Raw genomic sequence first — 5285 nt, forward strand, 5'->3', positions numbered from 1 at the left:
CTCCTCACGGAGTAACTTTCTCATTCCAAAAGTCAATTATTCTTTCAAAATCGGAGTCGTTGTTTACAAATGGAAACTCAGGTGGAAATTTTCAGGAACGGTAACTGCAGCTTGTCATAGCAGAAATTCTATTATTGGGAGTAGCGTCCCTTTAAAGAAACTTTCTGAAATTACCGTTAGTTTCCGTGTGTGTTGGCCTCGGACCCCCATTAATTTTCCATAAGCGACAATGTTAACGTCTAGCACTGTAGCTCAGTCCCAAACATTCCGTGGCCAATAAGCTTTGGTGCATACCTGGCCCAGCCTGTGAGAAAGAAGCCATAAAAATCTTGACATAGGTTGACCGTCAAAATCTGGACCTTTCCATGCCGGCAGCTGGGAGGCGTGCCTAGCAACGCCAAGGGGACGTCACTCGCAGCCTCATCACTACCTCACACCTTGTGTCCTCTCGCCCAGAGTTTCAAACTTTCATCAATAAAGCTCATACCTCCTCAAAGTTTAGACAGTTTCCAGCATTTTAATACCAAGCATGCACCTGTGCACCAAAAATGGACGCCTGGGAGCAAAAAAAGACTTTATACCCTAAAATTCACAGAACTACAATCGTCCCTACCGAAAAACGGAAGTTGTAATGGGGGTCTGTGTCCTATCACACCAGCCACCTTCTTTCAAAATCAATAATTTTTGCACCACACAATTCCTGACACTTCTGAACCTCACAGGCAAAATTAGGGCTTGATACATGCAGAAACTTTGGAGTTGAATGAATTCAAGTTGGGGTACCCCCATCTTGGACATGTGTCTTTTTTTCAGGGTGAAAAAACTCTGAAGGGTAAACTTTGAAGCTTTGCAGTGCATATACCGTTCAAGATATCTCCATCAGGTCAACTGTTTTGGAAAGACAAGATGTTTATCTGCAAGAAAAGTTAAAAAAATCACATTGACAGAGCACTTTAGACTTTTCAAAAGCAACCATTTAGAGAAATATACATTTTTAAGAAGACTTTTCTACTCAGAGCAGCTTTAAATATGAAAGTTACAAACCAAAAGTGTCAAAGCATACATCAAAATATAGGCAATTTATCTGACAATTAAATGTCAAAATATAAGACATTTACTTCAGCAACTATGTGAAAAAAATTGACTGACAGTGTGGTAGGGGGTATCAAAGCGGATTGTCACGATTTCGGAACAATCATTTGTGACCAAAATCAAAGCAAGAATAATGCCTCAAGGTGATGAAGACCTACTCACAGGCACTTTTTTAGTGGACAGGACTTAAGAAAAGACTAGTATCCCAGTTCCCCACTGAATAGCATGATGAAACCCTTTAAAAGACCACCCAGCCAGGCATCCCCCCCCCCCTGCCCTCCTCCCCCATGACTGCTGATTGGCTGACCACCTCACCATGCAAAAACCTCCCTGCACCATTGCTGTTGTCTCACAGCAGGTTATTACTCTACACAGTCACATCAAAGGGTGTCACATTGGCATCTACAACATATAAACAGAGAGGAAAAATATGAATTTAACATTTCCAATCAGGCAGCCACCAAGTACACCTATATTGGTCAGCCTGACAGTTAACAAGGCAAACAATCTACCCCAAAACACCATGAAGGGAGACAGAAAGAGGAAACAGTCTAGATTTCAAGCTGGAAAGGCCCAGGATCGCTCAAATAACCTGTCAGCAGTTACAGACATGCTGAATCCTCTGCCTGGGTGTTCCTTGATGGACACAGATTTCCAGCCCAATCAGGAGGCTGTAAGAACACACCAGCCTGACACAAAGAGAATACAGCGGCCAAGACGGTGCAAGGTAGATTCCACGGCTGGATCAGACAGAGATACCCATGAGCGGGAATGGGCTGCTGAAGGAATGCGACTCATAGACATACAGAAAATGGTGTGTATATGGAACAAAGTTATGCTTGAGCACAGTGAGACCAAGGACCACTGTCCACTGCCCAGGTTAGAGATAGCTGCAGAGAAAAAGTGGGGTTTAGCCTGGGCGTTCAGTTTTAAGTGCTGTGACTGTGACTATGTATCTGGCTTCCACAAATTCTACAAAGAGGTAGAATGCAACAGACCTGGCCAAAAAGCTGCAGCGGTGAACCGAGCTCTTCAAGTAGGCCTCCAGGACACACCAATGGGGAACACCCGAGCCAGACTCCTATTTGCAGCGATGGACGTGCCGCCTGCCACTCGTAGGAACATGCATCGCACTGCAAACCATGTTGCATCTGCAATCGCAAAGCTGAACAGAGAGGATATGGCAAATAAGGTGGAAGAGGTAAAGGCATACAAAAGGCAAAGAGGAGAGGATGACAGCACAATAGATCTGGCCACAGACACTCGCTACAACAGCATTACCATAACCAGTCCCAAGAAACCGGGCCAGAATGCTTCACAAGCCATTTCCCTGGCAGTGGAGACATCAACAGACAAGCAATACATTGTCTCCGCAGCACTGAAGAATAAATTGTGTTGGACTGGGTCCTGGCTGAGAGGAAAAGGCTTCCAAGTAAAGTGCCCTGGAGGACACGAGGAGTGCACAGCGAACACAAACCCACATGCCCCCTGGTCCGAGTATAATATGGGGAACGAGATTGGCGAGGGATTGGCGAGGCAAGGTGTTTTAGCCAAGCACGTAACCACGGACGGCGACTCCAGGTCAGCCAAGGGAGTGGAGGACGGCATCCGACTGGTCGAGCCACTGTGGGAGGTCGAACGGTTAGCAGACCCCACGCACCTTGGTAGATCCCAGTTCAAGAAATGTAACCAGGCTAAGTTCAGCGATGCCATGTTTGAAGGACAGGGCCGAACGAGGGAAGCCAGGAAGAAAGCACAGAAGGTGTTGAGTCAGGATGTTAAGGCCAGGTGTAGCGTGATATTTTCTCAACTTATGTCTGAGCACATTGGTGACATAAGGAAAATAAAAGCTTACCTACCCAGGGTTGTGGATGCAACGGTCAGGTGTTACGGTGGGGACTGTTCCAAATGCCGCAGGAACAGTGTGGTTTGCTCCGGAGGGGAAACCAGCAGCTGGTGGGAGAGATCCCTGTTTTTATCCGCCAGTAAACTCTGCCCTTTCAACATGGATGACAACGACAGGAAACTATTGACCGAAGTACTGCACATGAGGTTGAGCGAGACAGCCGTCACCAGTCTCCGGATGAACACCAGTACTCAAAAGTGCGAAGCTGTCAACAGATCACTCAGCGTCTCCTTGCCCAAGAATGTAAACTACAGCAGAAATATGGAGGGAAGGGCGGCGTCCACAATCCACAGACTTAACAATGGCCAGGACAAGTCCACGGCTGCCAAACTCCAAGCTGTCGGCGCCAGTATTTCACCTAGGAGCGAGAAAACAGTACAACAGATTGAAAGGGTGAACCAGTACCACAAGGTTTATAAGAAGCGACAGACAGTTAAGGGGAGATCACTCCGCAATACAGCCAGAAAACTCCGAGAGCACATTGAGTACAGGCTTTCAAATCCAGAAGAGAAAACTGACTATGCCAAGGGACAACTGGACAACACCCCAACAGATCACACATACGCTAGATATTTGTAACCGCCAGTTTTGTATAAAATTTGTCACTGCTGTTGTCGCTTGTGAAAGAAATTAAAAAATGATGACAGAAATTGAGCAAAATCTGAAACACATCTGTTATTTATTATTTTTAATGAGGGGAAACCAACCTGCTCAGTCTTAAATGCAGCATGCACCTTGCATACTGCCCATGGCCGAGACAGCGCCCTACGTTGCAGCAGCGCTGCCTGTTATTGTTAACACAATGCGGTTCCAAGCTTGTGTGGTCCACATTTACACAGCGTGTGTTGTGGCACAATCAAGCTTGGGATCTAAATGCGACAGCCCCTGTCTGGCCATATAAACAAGTCTACTGATGTATTTCTTCTTCCATCGATGTGTGACGGGGTCTTTGTAGGGGGCAAGGCCATATCGACCATCTCTCGTCAATGGTCCAGTCCACACTCGACAGGCTCCGTTTTCGTTATAAACACTGAAACTTTCAATTTTTGCAGCAATTTCTGCTCTGAACGTCTCCATTTTCAAGCGTAGGAATACTAGAACGTTGCATGTTGTTCATTTCAGGATGCCTATACACATGTTACCCTACACTGAACAGCATTTTACCGATTTTTCATCAAAATGGATATTTTCAAAAAATAAATAGCCCCAAGAAGCTATAAAACGGCTCAATCAATGCAAAACACATCACAGACATACCCACCAAAAATTATCAGGCTGCTGCGAAATCTAAGCGCATAGTGACATTTTTCACATTTTGGTGACTTCGTCAGTACAGGCCTCGGACCCCCATTAATTTTCCATAAGCGACAATGTTAACGTCTAGCACTGTAGCTCAGTCCCAAACATTCCGTGGCCAATAAGCTTTGGTGCATACCTGGCCCAGCCTGTGAGAAAGAAGCCATAAAAATCTTGACATAGGTTGACCGTCAAAATCTGGACCTTTCCATGCCGGCAGCTGGGAGGCGTGCCTAGCAACGCGAAGGGGACGTCACTCGCAGCCTCATCACTACCTCACACCTTGTGTCCTCTCGCCCAGAGTTTCAAACTTTCATCAATAAAGCTCATACCTCCTCAAAGTTTAGACAGTTTCCAGCATTTTAATACCAAGCATGCACCTGTGCACCAAAAATGGACGCCTGGGAGCAAAAAAAGACTTTATACCCTAAAATTCACAGAACTACAATCGTCCCTACCGAAAAACGGAAGTTGTAATGGGGGTCTGTGTCCTGTTTCTCCACAAGCTGGGAATTAGTGTTCGTTACAAGTACAAAACGATACAGATATCACTGTGTACAACGAATCCACTCCGTGTAATGGCTGACAAGGAGAATGGGCCGTCCGACCTTCAAAAAGACGCCACGCAGCGTCAACGAAGGATATTTCGACCGAAGAACGCTTTCACAGCTTTTGTGTTGATATCTTTCTTTGGATTGGTAAGAATCAGGTTATTTATGGCTTTTCTTTAATACACGGCACTATAATTAGCTGTGCTAATTTCATTAAGGCGGATAACATTCCTTTGTCCCGCCAGTTTGATTTCAAAGGTGTATTTCACTGAGAAGATAAATTAACTCAACCGTTGCTGCACATAAACTACTAAGGCGTATTACCTTTAGGTGTTCTCTGTTGTTACAATTTGATTAAAAGTTACATTTCTTTGAGTTTAATTGTGTAACTCAGTATTTTGAGTAATTTTATACCATGTAATGACGACTAGTAAACCGCA

General features: G+C 45.2%; 1 long non-coding RNA gene across 2 annotated transcripts; it reads right to left on the reverse strand.

Annotated features, from left to right (window-relative positions):
* Window positions 1-209: 209 nt before the first annotated feature.
* On the reverse strand, window positions 210-4411 carry LOC135477978 (uncharacterized). Of its 2 annotated transcripts, XR_010445237.1 has the most exons (4): window positions 4260-4411; window positions 2952-3356; window positions 1408-1494; window positions 210-914 (listed from the first exon to the last, which is right to left on the reverse strand). It is a non-coding gene; the product is annotated as an uncharacterized LOC135477978 (long non-coding RNA). The 2 variants fall into 2 exon arrangements; XR_010445236.1 differs by lacking the exon at window positions 4260-4411 and having other exon boundaries at window positions 2952-3608.
* Window positions 4412-5285: the final 874 nt, after the last annotated feature.

This window comes from Liolophura sinensis, chromosome 11 (assembly GCF_032854445.1).
Source record: "Liolophura sinensis isolate JHLJ2023 chromosome 11, CUHK_Ljap_v2, whole genome shotgun sequence".
Lineage (NCBI taxonomy): Eukaryota > Metazoa > Mollusca > Polyplacophora > Chitonida > Chitonidae > Liolophura > Liolophura sinensis.